Below are 19415 nucleotides of genomic sequence, written 5' to 3'. Positions count from 1 at the left end.
AACAAAGATAAAAAGAAAAGGGGAGGAAGAAGAAGACAAAGTACGGTCGGAAAGGTTTGGAAGAGGTCGAGAGAGTTTCACGCTACGTATCGCATACGAGTAAAGTTCGCGGCGAGGAAGACGCAGCTCGTTTCTTCGACGATTTCTTGTTTCCGATGCTCGCAACGCTGTTTTTCTTCGATGAAAGAAGATACCCCCTCCCTTACGATGAAATGAATTTTTTACAGCGAAATCGTAAGGCAAAGTTTCGAAATTTCAACGAACCTCTTACTCCGAACGAGATTCTTTCGCGCGTCAAATTACCTGCAATTGATCTATCTACCCGTTCGTCACCTTTTCAAAGCTTCTGGTATTTTTCACGGATTGTTTGCCAGAGACGAGAAAAAACGACCGATGAAAGAAGATACAGGCGTATCGCGCGAGATTCCTGTGCTTTCACGCGACTGCGTGGCCAAGCCGCGAAAAGTGCATCTGCGTGCAGCGTGTACGCGGCCGTTCGAGCTGCTCATTGACATTTAACTTTCGAAATTGAACAGAGAACGGCGAGATGCGGCCTGAGACCGCAGCGAAATACCAGCGGCTAGATAGAGCTAACATTTAAATGCCATTGCTGCCCGGCGCAAGACGCATGGCTGAGCCGAGATGCGCCTGAAAGGGCTTCGTTCCGCCTCTCTTCTGTCCCTGTACCTCTCCTCTTTCTATCCGATCCACTGAATCGAGAACACTGCGTCAAACAAGCCGTGGTCTTTCACGCTTTTCGCATTACTATCGAGAAAACTACCGTTCGTATAAGAATTTACAGGAAAGTTACAAAATCGCATTTTCCGCGCGATTCCACTTTCTTGCTGATCGACGTACAAACATTGAGAAATCGGGTTTTACGAGCTTCTGGTAACTCGTGAACGAATAAGAGTACGGGACTGGGAAGATTTGTAGTCTCCGTGGAAATTTCCGATGGAAATTTCAAAGCGAAAATATTTATTCCGGTGTGAGAATGGTTCGTGCTATTTTGGATGATTTCTGGGAAAAATTCGAAAGACTGTCTGGCACAAAGATAAAAAGCGAAGAAGCCAATACTGCATGGCTGAGTGGAGCGAAGTGTAGCCGATTTCCGATATCGGTTATTATGTAAATAAGGCAAGTTTTCGCGTGTAAGGCGAAGAACGCGCTTTCTAAGGTTCGCGTGATCGTGCAAACGATCGGCGAGCAGGAAGCGAGAACGGGTACGGCCAAAAAAGGCGAGAATCTTCGCCGATCGCTCGTTCGGATCTGTTTTGAAATCAAGGCAATTACTCTAGTTTCGTTTTTAAAACATATATCACTTTCTCGATACCGCTGACGCGTGTAATTCCAGAATAATTATTATCTAGCGCTCTGATCGAGCACACCGATTATTAACTATGTGGCTGTCTACTTTTAGATAAGTAAATTGCTCCTTACAAAAACTGCAAGTAGCACGATTTATATTTAAATCACATTAGTCGTTGTAAAACGTCTCGAGAGAATTAAGCAAGATAGAAAGTGTCTGAAACTCTCATTTAGCTAAGTTAAATGTTTGTACCTGCGTACGCGATTACTGCCGAGCAAAAATATCGATGCGAAATTCCATCGATAGGACGTAGAATTTCGCAAACAGAGTTATACTCGAACTCGTACAATTTTACCGCGCCAAATAAGAGGAAGGAAGATCGGTGGAAAAGTCGAGGGTTAATGGAGGGCGATCGAAAAACTCTTCGCTGGAACCCGACTCCTTAATCCGTCGACACGTAATGGGACATAATACGAAATTAGCCGGTCACTATGTACAGTTACGCATTACGCTAACAACACTTACTTCCGATTATAGAGGCGAACAGCCCCATTGTTCGAGGAAGCCTAGGCAGTATACACTTTAGTGGTACCAAGCCGGCTCTCTCTCTTCGCGATTCTTTCTTCGGCCTATTCCCGTACACGCCGACCATTTATCTATCTATTCAGTCGGCCCCGTGTATAATGCGCGATAGATTCCGTGTAATCCGGCCGGCACAATGCCTCCGAAAGCCACTTCCCGTTGCGGAATCTGACACCACGATCTTTTCCGATTTGCATTCGTGTCAGGCGCCTCTTTTCTTTCGGTCGCTGTGACGCCGCTTCTACGGGGTTCGTGATGCAGCTGGATTTCTGACTGAAACACCTTGGCTCGACGGAACATTCGAATTGCCAGAGTTTGGCGATTTCTATGCGTCGATTTTGTATCGTGTTGCGCATTCGCTTTCTACCTGGCTATGTATCAATTTCGCATTGTTTCGCGCAACGATCTTACGTCGAGCTGCGCATCGATTTGTACGTTGAAGAAATTCTGTCCAGCGTCGTGTCCAGCGCTAAATTTTAGTCTTGTGATCTTTCAGAATAGAGGGGAGAAAAATGCGAGAGGAATATTTCAGAAAGCTTGGAGATTTCGTTTCGAAAGAAAATCGTCTGTTTGAAAAATTGTGAGAATGCGAAACTTTCAGAGTGTTGGAATCGTTGATCGATCGTATCGTAGAAATTTCTGGAATGCGAAAGGTTAACATTCGCAATTAACATTGTTTCACGCCTCGCACGCCACGTGGAACGTATTTACGTCGGTTCTTTCGCGCCGTCGACGAGGAAGCGAATCGCGCTGCCGAGACTGAATTACATATTTGTATTTACAGGAGGTGCATTGCGTCGTGTTGACGTCAATCTTATCGTGAGGATCGAAAGTTACGGCAGAGCCACGAGAGCGGATCTAATATATGTAATAGCGCGAGGAATCGTGACAGCCGCCGCGATTATAATATAATCGTGATTGAAGGTATACAGTTGTCAATCAATGTTCGCGATACCTATGCTAGCAAGTATTCTTGAAATTCAATGTAACAGTACGACTGCACGTATCGCGCACCCCAATAACGATCTATTATCGTGAAATCGCGCGTCTTTTGGCTAAAAAGGAATTTTAAATGCCAACCGGACAACTTCTTCCATGTCTGACACGTATTTATCTTCCTCTTTCGCTGATACCTTTTATTCGCGAGACAAACGGGAAGATACGGATTGTTGAAACGACGAGAGTCTGCTGAGAGGATTACGAACGATCTTTCGATGGACGAAACTTTTATTCGTCGTGTCTTATCTATTTCTTATAAGAACGATTGCTAAGATTGCTTGTAAACTCGAGCCGAGTTTCAAGTTACTCGATTCGAGTCTCTGCGCGAGAAGAAACAGCTTCGACGACAGCTCCTGCTCGAAAGTCGTTCTGCACCGATGATAAGGCAAGAGACAAAATGCACTCTGCGTAGAGTCGACCTGTGGAAGGTCGATGCGGCTCGGCGCGGCTCGTAGCGTACGTCTGCATTTCCGCGTTCACGCTGCCAAGCGTCGTCGGGTCACAGGTCGAATATTCGATAGGCGAACGCCGGCTTAACGGTACACCACGTTCCTTGCCCAGGCTTTTGACAATTCGCCTCTCGCGACTAATCGCATACCGTGCGAACGGAAGTCCTGCGACTACGTACAGGCCCTGACGAACCGATCCTTCGACCATGGGAATCGATTGAACCGAGCTTCTGTACGTCTTACGGCAATGCGAAAATTGACCTTCGTGTTGCGCGAACGAATTACGCACTCCGAAAGAATTTCTCTAAAATGTACACGTGGACCGGCGTATTCAATTCCTCGATAACGAAATACCAGATCGTTTGAATTTCGTAAGATCGAATTTCGATGAGTTTACGATGAATCGGCTAGCCGCGATACTAATTACAAAGGAACAGCGGACTAGAAGAATCAAATTTATCATCGCTGATGAATATGGCGAAGTAGTTACTTCGACACAATTCAAGCCATTCGAGTGCCTTTTAAATCTACCGACATTAACGTCAACTCGAAGCAGGTTAAATGATGAGCTGTCTGGTCGATTCGTAATCGCTACGTTCGAGAAATCTCCTAGGATCGTAACTGCATCCCGGATGGCGGTTTAATTGTTACGCAAAGTCGTTATTCCCGCGAACCGTTGGTCAACTCGATCTCCACTTGTAATCGATTCCGTTATAAATGTCCGATCGTTCGATTATCTCCTAGCGAATAATTCCTGGCCTTCTAATCGTTTTTACTCTTCTCATCCTCTGCTGCAGCGACTCGAAATAATTCGAATATTAGCGCGACCGTTAACGAAAAGAATCGTCGAAATGCAACGAGAGTTAGTTACGATCGGAAAATTATTCGAACCGTAGTAAATTCTTGTTGAAACGACGTTTTAACCGTTAGTTGATTCGCGGAGCGCAACGTTTCGGAATCCATTCGAATTAAGAATGTCCCGAACGGTTGTTTAATCGTTGCAACGCGCGTTTATTCGCGTGAATTGTTCGTCGATACGTTTAACAGCGTGACTTGGAAAATTGTTCGAGTATCGTGTACAGTTACCTAGAATCTAAGACGTTCGCCCAGTACCTCCTATATCACGATGAAATATTTCGTTATTATCGCAACGAGGATTTACGCAATCGCACGGTACATAGAACCAAGTCGCGACATTTCTCAATTGTAGGGTAATTTTTCATAATCTGCGCAACGCTGTTCGAAACAGGCACAGCGAAAGCCGATCCTTTACAAAATACCTCGGTGACTCGTTATCGTACTAATCACGCGCGCCGACCGATCGCTTATCCCTGAATTAAAACATTCCAATATCCTTTAACGGCGAATTTACCAAACTTCGATTCTGAAATTCCAATGGGACTTCCTTTTAAGAAAGATACGCGCAAGCTTCGCATGTCGGAGATACGTCGCAAAAACGTCCCTTTATGGCGTCGCCTCTTTCATCTCGCGTTCCTCGATAATCATCCTTCGTAAAATTTTCCCCCGAGTCCAGGAAGAAGGCTCGGGGCAAAGCTTGGAAGAAAGAGAAGCAACAGTCGGTCAACGTCGCTGTTTCACCGGCGCAATCGGGAATTCAAATAAATCGCTAATCGCGAGCATTTATCCTTTCGCGCCGGTGACGTACGGAGTGGCGAGTATGCGGTAAGCCGTTTTCTCTCTCGCTGCCTCTCGCGTCGTGCAACGAGTCTATCTCGCTCGCTTCTCTCTTCGGAGTGCGTCTTCATCGGTTTTATACGCGGGCACCTTTGACCACTGGCGCCGTACGCAGCGAGCACGCGGCAAAAAGTGTTAGAAGAACAGTATTCATCGTGGAAGAAGCTGTTACCGTTATTTTTCGGGTCGATGTCGTGGGTAAGGCGATTAGAGGATACGCGACGTTTCAAAGCCATGTGTTTCTGCACCGGCAAGCAGCAACCTCGACAACGCGACGATCAGTGGGCGTTTACCATTACGTAACTACGATCATCGATTTTGAATCAACAAATTAGCAAACGTCAACTTGTCACTTTTTAACGATCGATTAGCTTTGGTCGATCGACGATTCTTGGTTTCTACAGTTTCGCGAGCAGCGCCACGAGTATATTTATTTCCAAGGACGCAAAAGTACGAGAAACGGTACGTTAATGGCCTCGGTTGTTAACTGTAAATCGTCAATTTTTGGTTTCTAAATTCCAGCATCAGGTTCCTAGGTTTTTTATCGTGTATACGAGAAGATGCGTACGTAAGAATCTGATTGAAAGTAGACGCGCCCCTTTCGTGGTCAGACAGCTCGATACGACTTGTCGGACGTCAACCGCACTTGATAGCCTTGATTTTCATGGAACTACCAACGAAGATAGGCTACCGCAGTATCAAGTAATCCCGATACATTCCGATCGTTCGCCATCAACCAGAATTCCTCTTCCAGCGTAACAGTACATAAACTTTCATTCCATTCATTCTGTTAAACGCTCGAGCTACCCGCAAACAATTCCCTTCCAGCGAAAACTCAGCGAACCGTCCTTCCTACACCACTAAACCTTTCCCTCTCTGCCTCGTCCGCTTCTCAACTCGAAGACTAAATCGAAAAAACTTGAAAAACGATTTTTTTTTTTTAGACATCGAAAAAACCAAGAACTCCGGCCCATTCTTCCATTGGTCAGCAAGATCGCAGAACTCTCGAGGCGTCAGGGTCAAAAGAATCCTCGCAAAAGGCTGCGCCTATGCATTCAACCACTCCTTTAAACGAGGCAGCGACGGAGGAGCAGTCGGGCCCCCGGCTATCGAGACGAGAGAGAGAGAGAGAGAGAGAGAGAGAGAGAGAGAGAGAGAGAGAGAGAGAAAGAGAGAGAGAGTATGAGAAGGTGGAGAGGGTGGGAGGAGAAAAATGAAAAAGTCACCGATGCCATGCGAGCGACGTGACCTCTCGTCGGTGACCCCGGACGAACCGGCCGACGACGACGAAGAAAGGGGGAATGCCAGACCTCAGGCTACGTTCACAGTTCGCCGAAAAAGGCATGCTACACAACCGGCACGCCGATTGTGTTGACCGGTCAACGTGCCTCCTTTGACAGTCGGCTTCTCTCTTTTCCTGGTAGCATTAATTTATGGCCGATACCGATGGAAATATTCTCCCGTACGACTTCTTCCAAGCGGAGAGGTTTATTGGTCGCGGCGTACTCGACGAACGAGAATTTAGTCGATTTGTTTGCGGCGGACGATTGATTGTGCGATAATCAGCGAAACGTTTGTTACGAATGTGTGAAGATAACGAACGTAATAGTAAGAGAGACATGGTGGAATCGTGAAATTCAATTTCTATGGGAATCAAAATGCGATAGGAAAATTGCAAAAAAACGGGAGTAGAAATAGAAAGGTGACAGTGATCGAGGAACATAAAAATTCGCGAGGACCCGAGAATATGTTAAACATTTCGTTGGCAGCAATCAATTTTTGTCAACCTGGAGCTCAGTTACAGCGAGATATCTTGAGTCTTGTTACTCGAAATGAACGTCCATCGGACATTAATGTCGAGCAATAGCGAGACGTACAAACTCACGCGGTGACGAACTCGTCGCGACCGAAAGAAAAGAGTCTCCAGAGACGACTGCCTATTTATCCATTCCTAGTACGACTCGTTAGTCTCCTTCGACTTTCTTCGCTTCCTGATTGCCTTCCTAGTCGTATCGTGTACCTGCCTCAACAGACAAATTCCGGTCGTTAAAGCTCAAGTGTCTCGCCACTTCCGCACGGCACGCGTGAACCAACCAGAATCCTGTCTGCTTGATAGTCCAAGCTCCCAAAGGGACGAGACTACCTTCGCGACTTTCGCTCCTTGCTAAGGAGGGAAAGCTTTCGTTTCTATGTAAAGAAACTCGTTCGATACTTGTCCGTTCTCCGAACTGACGCTCTCTTGGTTGGAGAGAAAATTTTTTTCATTAAATCGTTAGAAGAGAGCGATTCGCGTAAATCTTCGACCAAGACAATTATATGGAAACTGACGTATTTTGACACGACCTTCGAGATATCCTCGGCGAACCATCTTTTCCAGCTTCTACGCTTAGTGAAGAAGTAACTAGTATTTCGATACCTAATAATAATTCTAAATACCAGAAATCTATCTATCTCTATCTCTATCGATAACTACGCCTCCCTGTCGTTCGAACAAATTCCAGCGAAGAACCTCGGTCGCGTGGTTAGATCGGTCGAAGGCTGCGTGGCCGCTTCGACCGAAGTATCGATGATACTCTTGATTGACCCTTACGGTACCTCGAGGAACCGTCAATGGTTTAATTACGGCCAAGTCATTTTTCGCTATGAGCTGGCGTTCCACCCTTTGACCAAGGTCAAAGATACGGGGCCGAGAGTGGTACACGAGAGGAGGGACCGCCGGCAATCTCTGATCGTTCGTTAACGATCCTGACATTAGGACCTGAATTAGATAGGGATATCTTTTCACATTGTCGTAAATGGACGAGGAAGCGAAGCGGTGTTGAGGCGCGAGACCCTCTAAACGTTATCTAGCCACGGATCGCTTGACAGTCCGTCATCGGTCCGTTTCTAGGAGGGACCATTAAAACGTGATCGACATGGGAAGCGGCTGGAAATGGCTGACACGCGTCCACGGTGAAACACGACGCCGCGCTTGAGAATTCAATTACGATTAGCTGACGAGAAATCGCGAGTGTTTCGGGCCGCTTCAGAGGGTTTGTTAAAAGCTTAGCGATCAGATTCTGCGATCAGATTCGGAAGATATTGAAGCACGATGAAGCAATCTTTGTCTACCGTTTTCTTCTCTTTACGATTTAAGCTTCTCAAGGTACGTTGAGTGGAACTAATACGAGGTAATCGTGCGATAGAATATTTGTAGTATTCAGAGAAGCAGTCCGGAAGGATAGGGCTTACGCGTCCTACTGGTCTTTCCAGGTAAGATCATATATTTCACGGCTAGTATAGGGAGCTAATATGGGATCTATGTCTCTCATTTATAATCTAAGGTTTAACGCCTCGCGCGAAACGTACGTTACATGACAAATCTGCGCGTCGTATTAAAAGACTTGTAATCCTGATTTGTTAGCGACTATTGTACTACTGCGTAACGCGTCTATATATCGTATGCAAGCAATTATGCAAATTGCCCATTGTACCGTATTTGTTAGAAAGCGCATTGTGGAATTACGTTTTCATAACACAGGCGTTAAAAGGTTAATAATCTCGCAACGCGTCCCAATGTTCGTCTGCCGGAGCAAACACGAGAAAAACGAGCGACTACCGAGCTGCGCAGCGTACCATTCCAGCAGCAGTTCCCCACGTTCCACATTCCCTCTCTAATCGACCTCCGCGAACCGACATCCGCCCATAAAACCTATCCTCTCTAATAAAAATGCTCGAATCTTGAAATTGTGCCACATAGCGGCGTAGAAGCAGGTTGGTGTTGGTAACCGCGTGACGTTACTGGTCGCGGTCTCCGCGTCTGATAGAAGAGCCGGTCGTCGTCGCCGATCCTCGCGGCGTGTCCATGGTTCGCCCGAGGGCAGCGCAACAGCCACGCTGAACCGACTGGCTGTCAGTGTACCTGCCGGCCAGACAAATTCCGGCCATTAAGCGTTCGAACGTCGTCGTGTGCTGGCTGTGAACCCGCTCTCTTCAGAGGCCCCCGTGCGGAATATAATGCTGCACCATGGATTGACCCTTGCGGTACTCCCACCAGGCCGAGCGCGCGCGCGAGAGAGCACCCATCACCTACACACACGGCATTCAGTCCTGGCCAACAGTCTACGTTCTACCGTGGCCTGGCCTCCGGAGACGCGCCACGACGCCTATACACTATACACGCTTCGAGAGACTCCGCGCGACCGAGTCGTACGTGCAGGGGTCATATTCTCATCGGCGATGCACGATGGCCTGGCCTGCTGCTGCTGTTGCTGCTGCTGCTGCTGCTGCCGTGTACACCGCACACTCCACCGAAACAGTTCGTCGTCGTTAGATCGTTGGTGGTTAGTTGCTTGATAGCAAAAAAAAAAAAAAAAAAAAAAAATAACAGGAGTAGGAGATGGAAAGAGAAAGAGAGAGGAAGGGGGAGACTGTTGCATCCTGATAGAAATCTGATCGCTCGTTACCTGTTCCCTCTCCCATGCACCGCGTCAGAGATATCGTGACCGTTTTTGCGCCGGGTCACGCTGGTTCAGATGCATCGGACCTCCTTCTTTTCCTTCTCCTTCTCTTCCTTCTTCTTCTTCTTCTTCTTCTTCTTCTTCGTCCGCTGCTTCTTCCTCTTCTTTTCTCTTTGCTTCTTCGTCTTGTTCTCTTGCTCGCGTCTTTTATAAGGTCGCTGATACGCGGAACAAGTGGAGCGGACGTGATCACGGATTGACGGGCAATCGGGTGGTGTAGAGTCAAGAGGTGTAGGGGAAATATTACTCCATGTTTTGCTGTGCGAGTTCTGATGCGCGATGGCAGATTAATCGGTTATTTTTGTTTCGTGGAATTATCAGCGTTACTTGGTTTCGTGCAAGATAGCGAAAGAAGGTAAAACTGTTGTCGTTGTATCTACGATGAATCGTTTTCGGCACTACGTTGAAAAAGATCGAAGCGACTTCTGATATTCGTCGGGCTCGATGACATGAAAATTCGATGGGGCGCAATTAAGGGCCGAGACGGAAGCTCGACACCCGAGGATCGATGATTGGCGTGTAACCCAATCACGTCATTGCACCAAGCGATCTCTTTGGTACCAAGGGAAAGAAAGGCCAGAAGAGGAAGAAACGCCGATCGATTGAGTGCTTTTCACGATCCATTAACTCTGCGAGTAACAGAGCGTTCCTCTTAACGCGATAATACGTTCACGGTGTCGCGTTCTGAAACTACCGGATGTTAGCGAAACGCAAGCCGCAACTTTGGAAAGACGATACAAGATCGACAAGGGGAATGTGTCGACCGGTATACTGGCATTAATTTTTCTTCCACTCGATAGCTTCGAATTACCCGCCCCTTCCCTCGCACGGACCCTTCTATCGTTCTCTTTGATTCAAGGTTAATTCGATCGCTTAAAATTCCAAATTTTATGTAAATACCCATTAAATGGAAGAATAAAGTATCATTAAGAAACGGAGATAAAAAAAATTCGAAGCTCGCATGAAATCGTTCGAAAAACAAACTTCCTGTCCGCAGATTCTTACATAATCGAAGCCAAACAAGGAAGCCATCGATCCAAGAGACGGGAGGAAAAAAAAAAGCACGGATTAAAAACGCGTTAATTGAGAGCCGATGACTCGATGAAAAACGTGCTACAGATGTTTCGACTCACCGACAATGTTGGTCCTCTTTCTTTTCGTGCTCGATCCTTTCGATTTCCTATCGTTCCTGAAAAGCAAAAAAAGGGAACAGTATGAGTCGCTGATCGATAATCGCCATGAAATTAAAACGATAGAATTATAACAGAGGATACAGTCGTGCAAAAATTGGATACCATACTGGAAAGGGGCAAAAAAATCGATCCTGTCGAGCTTGTTTCAAGTTCAATGGTCTCTTGGATTTGAATAGACTCAAATTTCGGTTCAATCGGTGTCAATTAAAACTTAAGGTTTTTACGCGATTAACGGAATATCCCCAAACCATAAATCTTCGAAATGAAGATGACGCGACAGCCACTTGGCAGGTTTAATCTATAAATCTTAGTTTATAGTCGGTGGTATACGCAAGCTTATCCATCTCTTTCATAGCCTAGTTTCGTCCGAAGACTCTCGCTCGAAAGTATTAGATTTTATGTTACGGAGTAACAAAACGAAAGAGAAACGGTCATGAGTTAACGAGCCATTTACCCGTTACGCTTTAATTTGTGCAACTGTGCTTGCACTCTCTCTAAACGACGATCAATCGTCGGAATTAACTTTCCGCTTCGCTTAAGATCGTTAAACTAGCGAGAGTTAATACGTCGTTCGCCCACCGTTCGATCGATTGTAAAATTTGAATGTCTCGTCGCGTTAATCCCTTCCGATACCGACTTTTAGCTTAGATTTTTCCATGGGAAACGTAATCGACGGTATACGTTGCTTGTTAGCCCCGTGGTCGTTTAAAGTCGATCGATTTCGCATTTTCCAGTGATTTTCTAGCAACTTCGATTATATTTGTACAGCGTAATTGCGCCGTTTCTATTAGTTCTAGTTTCTAGTTTATCACTTCTTTTATAATCGTCTATTAGGATAGTTCGTGTCACACAGTAGCTACTCTTACAACTAGTCCGCTCGTTCAAGCGAATGAGACCTTTAGTTTTAATACTTTTAATCGCGAACATCATCTACGATTTACACGCGCATCATTCGCGTCCATTTCCAACTCAAAATATCCCCACAGTTATTCCCTAGAACGTTCGAAGCAGTATCACGGCGTCTGCTGGGGAAAACTGGACTGATTCAGCCTGGAATCTGGAACGAGCCCATGCAATGCGTTATCTATTCGACGTGTTCACCTATCTGGCCCGGATTGCACGTGTGTCGTACACCCACACACGCCGCCAGGTCCGAGAACACGTCGATACGGTTCTCGGTTACCTAATCGTACCGGTGTTCCATCGTCCACGGCATTGTCTCTCTTTCTTTTCCGTCCCCTTCGCCCCATCGCCGTTCTCCACTGAGGCCCGGTCCTACGGTCGAGTTCAACGACGCGTGAACGCAAACTTTACTCGTTCCATTACATTTTCTACTTGGATAATCTGGTGCAGTTGGAGAGCCTGTTGTCGACACGCGGTGTCACGTTCCAAAAACTGGTGGTACTATCGCTCCTATTCGCGCGGACGAATTTCCACATCGAATTTACAATATTTGACGGATGCATCGTGGAAATTTTCCTCGATGCGTGGAATATTAGCTCGATACATTTCTCGATCGCAGAATCGAACGAAAGCAGAAGGCGGTTCTATATCGTTTCAACAAAAGATCTAGCGTTGGACTCGTGCTTGGGGAATTCGAAGAAAGTAACTAGCATCGCAACACATAGAAACTTCCCAATCACGAGTAACTATATCCGCGCAAACTGTGAATTTTAATTCCATCTGAACCAAAAATCAGCCTGCATCCTATCGCTGTCGCAACCACGCGAAGAGAAACCAGAGATGTTGCAGAAGGAATGCCGCGGAGAAGCGTCGGATAGGCGATCACGCGGGTCATTAAATTTGCTCTCGCGGTTGGGATTATCGACCGGGCTCTCGTTGCCTCGTTTCCCGTTTTATCTGTCGGCCGGATCCCGTGTTCTCCGGCGGCGACACGGTGCGAGCCGGTCGTTCGCGTTTCGCGGATCCGCCTGCTCGAGAGATCTTCGCCGATAGATACGCGCGATGGAAACGCGCGAAACGCGCGCTTAAACACCCGGACAAATTGAGGCCGGGCAGCGTGTCCGCGTTCGAATCACGCTCCACGCTCTGCCGCGTAAATATGCGACCGCGTGGGCCGTGTTCCTGCACGCGAGTATCTACATTTTCCAACTTGGTCTACCGAATCTAGCCGTCATCTTTGAGCTTCTTACCTGTTAAGAGCATTTCTGTTTGAGAATTTAGAAGGCCGGAATATTTCATTTTCTTGATCCTTACGAAGGATACGAGTATACTGTCTACCGTATAAAGATGTTGGTCCAATTATCAAACGAAAATGTTCCATATTATTTCAATTATAGTTTCTCGAGATTGATTTGATCGAAGAACGAAAGTTTCAGAAACTGTGCATTTTCTCTTTTCGCTTTCTACGTCTTCTACGCTCTGTTCTATGTGATTCCGCACGTGATCTACGCGATATTTTGGAATTATTATCTTCCACGTATACTATAAAGTTAACTTAGCTAAGAAATGTGTTCTACGTTCGAGACGAAAGTACAGAGTTCACTTTTGACTGGCCGAAGGTGTCTGACCATGAAGCAAAGGCGGCTATAGTCGGAGCGAGAAAGGAACGAGCGGCAATAAACGTCGGTAGAAACGGTCGAAGATTAGCCGAGATAAAACTAATTGGCCGCGGCGCAATAACATAATAACTGGATAAATATCCATCAGGCGTCACCGAGTTACAGACCAATCAGTGATACGACGCTCAATGTCCGAATATATCGATGACGTTGCAAAAACCGATTCTCTATGAAACAATTGCAATTTCATTTATCTTTAAATTTCAATTCAATTAATTGAAATTATCCAATTGTACCGTCGAAAGTTATTCTAGATTCCACTTCTAGATAAAAATTCCCACTTTCGGTTCAACGTATCAAATTCTACAATCACATAATAACTCCTTGGGAAGCTGCTTTTTCACTTTTAGAGATCAGAACCTTACTTTCTCCTGACTAGAAAACGAAGGAAATGATGCCAATACCTTGGCGTTCTCAGCTTAGAAAAAACAAACAAGTCCAATAAATTTCCCAAGCGAAACTGCGAGCGTGAAAGAAGATCGTGGATGGCGCGAAACGAAAAACGAGGTGCAGCTTGATATACTGGAGGGAAAGGTTAAGTCTCTCAGCGAACGATACGTTATACGTTGCATTCGTACGAAAACTAGTAGGGCAACGTGGCTCGTAGCTGCCCGGAGGGTTCTTATTATATGAGCCACGTATTCGAGTTATCCAAATGGAAGGATTAAACAACGTATCTCGAATGAAATTGGTACTACTTGCAACATTGAGCCACACAGTCCCGTCCGCTTCTTCCTTTCCCTCTCGTATTCCCTCACGGCATCTGTTTCTTTTCTCTCTGACTTGGCTGGCTGGCAGCAATAAATATGCTGATTAAGCGGCAACGTACCGCCGGTTAATTTGCAGTATATCAGTATCCAACAGTGCATTTTAATTGGTCGTGAAGCATTATTGCAACGTATAACCAATGACGCCACACATCAACGACCGTCCCTGTTGGCGCTTCGGGCGCGAATCGTACAATTCTGGAAAAATCGATCGAACCGTGCGGCCTGTTCAAATCGAACCGTCGTTCTCTGACTCTGACCGTGATTTAAAGGTTAACGCTTTAACATCGTGTAGATTCCAAGATCGTCGACCTCTCATAGAATAGAAATTTTAGGGAAATTAAAAGATTTTAAGATTTCTAAATTAGGACTTGTACGAGTCTCTGGATCGGGAATAGCAAGCGTGTTTTCTAAATTTCTCACACTGAAAGGTAAATGATTCTAAATTTCTAACGACAAAATCGTACAACTTACGTCTCCGTTAATTCTCTGATTTCACCGCGAACAACATAAATAGCGGACTCTCGTGTGAGGCCGCGAGCATCGATTTCACGCCGATAATTGCCGTCTCGTCCTCTAGCCGAACATCAGACGCGCGAAATATTCTTCGGCGATGCGACGAGAAACGTAAACGCGCACAATGAGCGAGATTGCGCGATTGTCGTTGCAGGTTTCATTGCAAAATCGCGAAAAGGTCTGCTCGCGACATCGATCCTGCGGCAACCTTGACGCGTCGAAGACTAGATGCAGCAGCGAGCGTGAGACCACGGCCTATTTAGCTGCATCGTTGCACTTTACCGCCAGGGGAATCGAGATCGCGATACTTTTTATCGTTTGCACGATTCGATCCGTCGTTTGTTCCCCCTGCCCCACCTCCTTACGGAATTCCACTTGATTTGTCTTCACCAATATCGATGCCAATCACCGAGCATTTTTTCTCATTTCGAATTATCGTCGATTCGCGCCTCCACACTCCACTTGTTCTTCCCTTGACTTCTCGGACTTGGCACGCTTTTGTTTCGTTCCTGGGAATTCTTTCGACTCAATCGGATCGTTCCCGATCGTAATCTACGTACAGCGAAGGAAGTAAACGGTGGGAATTAATTTTTCTATTAAGCGTGCAAATTAATTCGGTGCCTTCGTTCAAGTTTACTCGTTTCTAACTGAAGTTCATTAACGACAGTTCATTTTTGCCTGTATCGTTTGAATTTATTTTCAACTTCGCTTAAAGTAACTTGAAGTATTTGCAAGATCTTATCCGGGGATCGTCGACGCGCTGATCGATACCGCAGGCGAATTTCAGACAATTTCAGTGGGCAATCGACAGGATATCGAGGTAAGAGAGTGATTTCTAGGACGAGGATGCACGATGTTAGAGTGGTCTGAACTTGGCAGAAGAGGTAGAAGATACAACCAAGGGCCACTAGAGGAATCGTTCTCGAATCAATTTCATTAGCCCCGCGTATCGGCGATGATCTATCGCCGATGGTCTATCGCTAAAATTAATCTCGCGCGTTGGTGAAATTTCGCGGCAATAAGAAACCTCGGTTGACCCTTTGCTCTCCGTGTCCGAAGACGATGCGGTTATAGTTTCTACGAATCGTCCATTATACGCAGTGTCTTAGTTAAATATGCGTCTTAATCCGAGTCAACCGTTCGTCTCCTTTACTCCAAAAGGGTTTTGTACGATCGATTATTTTCCTTCCAAACGAATCCCACCATTGCCATCCGTGTGCTTCGCTACTTTCAGCGAATTCCAAAAAGAAAATTGACAATAATACACAAAGACACCCGGTAGACGCGATCCGACTCGTTGCTCAACCCGTCTCGCAAGAGCATAACCTTTGCAGAGACGGACCAGCGACGCTACGGTTAGAAGGAGAAAGGCGGAGGGAAAAAGGCGAAGGGAAAACGGGCTACACGTACATAGCCAACGAACCGGCAATTATCGTCGCGCTGGATACGGGCCGGTGTTATTGCGGCCGGCTGCCGGGGCCGCGTACTCTTCCTTCGATAATTCACCGCGTTCTACGGAGTTACGAGCCACTCCGCGTTTCGACTAATCGCGTCGATAACGCGCTCGCACTACTCGTCCACTATCGTCGCCAGAAATCTCGAAACGCTTCCGTTCGAATCAACCGAGTCTTCCCTAAGTACCTCTCTCGTTTTCCTTCTCTCGCTCTCTCGCGTGACCGCGAATATCTATTCGCCTTCGTGCGTGTTATCTGTTATTACCAGTCTATTTACTTAGGGGTATTAACGAACCTCCACCTAGTCGGGATATCTCACGAGCCTGCAATTGAATTATTAGACAATTCCTCGCTCGATGCTGAGAGCCATCCCCCGATCACAGAGATTCGCTTTTCGATCGTTCGGAGAAGCTAATTTTTATATCTGGTCGGTTCGAAGAAAGTTAGAGACTCGGTCGAAGAACTTGGTAAATTGTACGGCGATCGGTGTTGGGAATGCACGAGGTTAAAACCTTCGCCTATCGCTGCAACTAGTACGAAAGTCACGACTCCTCCGTGAGACTTTGGTTTTTAAAACCGACAGATAAGGCGGCCCGTTTAAAGCTTTATTCAATTAACGCGTTCTCCACGCGAATGGCGTTCGTAATTTCACGAACGGTGGCTGCGATCGCGAGTTATGACGTCTCTCGCAACGGCCCGTAAAGATTCAGCCGCCTTCTTCTTTATCTAGCCACGAAATCAGCCCCGCTATCCGCGTACGGCTATTCTACGCCCTGTTTACGAGTCGACCGGTCGACGTGCACGCTGATAGCTGCGTGGCAATTGCTCCTCGATCGCCGCCACCATCCCTACGGATAACAGGCAATTCGCCGACTCTATCTTAAGTGCGTCACGGTTGCTCTTAACGCTTAACGCCCACGATTCGTCCAGCTGACCTCTCTAACGAGGGTGTTTCCGTAACTCGCAAAATTCTGGGTTTATTGGTTTCAGGGTAAAGCAGAAGGTGATTTATAGTAGGACATGTCTGTGGTTTACAAGTTTAAATTGCTTCCTCGTTATGCCAAGGAACTTGGAATTAGATAGATAACCTTGGAGTTTCAGGTTGATACGATACGAATATCTTTATACGTATAGTTCTCATCGTTTCTACGTATCTCCTTATAGTAGTATACCTTTTTATGACGGTGTAATAGTTATCTTTGGATTTCTCTGCGTATAATTTGAAACAGACCTTGAGACAGCCGTACGACCAACGAAACTCTAAAATATCTAGCGGCAGATTCCACCATCTCTACCTACAAAATATAGCTCCTAACCGTCTATCTCCAAACCTTGCCATTTATCAACTATACGATCAGATACGGGTCCGTCGTTGAATATTCGCATCGAGATCGAAAAGGTCGATTCTTGGTAGAGGGAGGAGGCACGAATTCCAAGTGGACTAATCGCGATCTCGTGGCTGAAGAGGGCGGTTGAAATCGGAGAGGACGTTGGTTTTTCTGCTTGCTCCCTTTACCTCCATATTTTCTCGGTAAGGATAATCGTTCAGTGGAACGCGCCCGAAATAAAATTTCGCCGAAGCACGTACGAAGAAACTGGTTTCCGGCGAGCAGGCGCCCCTCTCGACGATCTGCCTCTTTCTCTCCCTTTCTTCCTCGTTACTTCCCCTAATAAACGAAATTAACTTTCCGCGGACGAGCGACCGAAAAAGCGGTCGCGATCGTCGGAATGCTCGTCCTCCGCGAGCGGATCTTCGCGAGTAGAATCCTTACAAGGATCGCACGCTTACGTGCGTGCCTCGACACTCGGCTGGCTCCAATGACGCCAGTTAAATAAGCCGGCGAAGGACAGCTTTCATGATCGATCCTTCGTGATAAAGTTTTCTCGTATTTGTTGCTAAACACGAACGCAAGCTAATCCTTTTTACGTTACAGACGGAAAGGCAATTAACTTCCAAGACTATTCGCTTCGACAATTCGAATGACAAATTGACAAACTTTCAAACGAGAACACCCTCTATATCTTTGTGAACTTTTCCAAGAATCTCAACGACGCTGCAACCTCTAAATACGAAATAACGTAGTAATCAGGTAATGCGAATTCGTTATCCGCCGTACTACTCTTTGGACGACGAACAAAGCGAACGATCGGAGCGAACTGTCGACGAATTTTCTCGGATGTCTGTTGCCATTGATCGGCGATCAGAAACGCTGAATCGGCACGCCACACGCTCGATTACACGCGTTTATTGCAACGACGTTCGATTAGCACGTTTAATTTATCGAGCAGTTTACGCGGCTGAATATGGTCCAGGCCTTTACCGTACCGGAGATATGCTAATGCAACGCGATAGTTAGCCAATGTTCCGCTGCTATCCGGCGACTATCACCGCGATCGCGACCGACTATTGCTAGCAATAGAACCGCTCTTTGCCTCGATTCGGTCACTCTCACGCGTTATCGTTCCACCTCCTCTTCCCCTTTCTCGCGATTACCGTTTTCGAGTTAGGAACTGTGTTTTAGGAATTTTTGCTAAACTCCGCTAGATAATTTAGTGGTATTATTTTAGTCGCGAAACTGCAATCGAGTTTTATGGATAATAGTTGTACATTTTTGAAGAGAGAAGTTCGAACGGCTATTGTAGCCGTTTGGTGGAAACTATCCGATCGTGTAAAAAGCGACGGAGAAAAAGGTAAAACGACCTCGACGCTACCGTGCATCGCACTTTCTTGCAAAAGGGAATTGATAAAACGAGTCTCCTTCACCTGGATAAACTGTCAGCTCGCTACGATCCTGTTCGGTTTCCAGCACGCTTTCACAATTTCTTCTGGATTCCTCCGTAGACCTCGTCGTTTTCCAATCGCGTGTCATCAAGATTCAACGGAAATATTAACGAGACTTGAATTTTATAGCAGCGAAAGTATCCTATTTTCGAAAGAAACCGTCAGTCCTTTTCCTCTCCGATAAAAATATCCCACGAAACGTCGAGAACACTCGCTCGACTCGGATACAGGCAAACTGCAACCGACTTCCGTTCACCTTAATCTTCTCCTTAAACGTACGCACACTTTTCTCGAGGAAATTATCGCCAAGACGATCGATGCTTCTTACTTGCACGCGATTATCAGTCATCCAGGCACGCGTATTCCATCGAAGCACATAAAAATCGGCGCGATCGAGAGATCCTTGTAACCGATCGACCGGTTGCATTGAGCAATAATAGAAGCCGTTGAAATCACGAGAGGGACGTGCGTCATCGCGCAATTTGCGCAAGCGACTCTAGTCGACGCCGAGCGTCTTTAATCGCTTAATTGTCGCGGCACGCGACCCTCGCGGACGCTAACCGAGTCTCCTTACCCACTTTTACCTCG

General features: G+C 46.3%; 1 protein-coding gene across 1 annotated transcript in view; it reads right to left on the bottom strand.

Annotated features, from left to right (window-relative positions):
• The window catches only part of Sano (CABIT domain-containing protein serrano), a 139272-nt gene that overhangs the window by 80289 nt on the left and 39568 nt on the right, over positions 1-19415 (bottom strand). Inside the window, exon 2 of the mRNA XM_072012539.1 lies at positions 10667-10722. The gene's annotated coding sequence lies outside the window, so the exon portion shown is untranslated. The remainder of the gene's footprint in view (positions 1-10666; positions 10723-19415) is intronic.

This window comes from Bombus fervidus, chromosome 11 (genome assembly GCF_041682495.2).
Source record: "Bombus fervidus isolate BK054 chromosome 11, iyBomFerv1, whole genome shotgun sequence".
Taxonomy (NCBI): domain Eukaryota; kingdom Metazoa; phylum Arthropoda; class Insecta; order Hymenoptera; family Apidae; genus Bombus; species Bombus fervidus.
The sequence above is the reverse complement of the archived record's forward strand: the minus strand, read 5'-3'. Positions and strand labels throughout refer to the sequence as shown.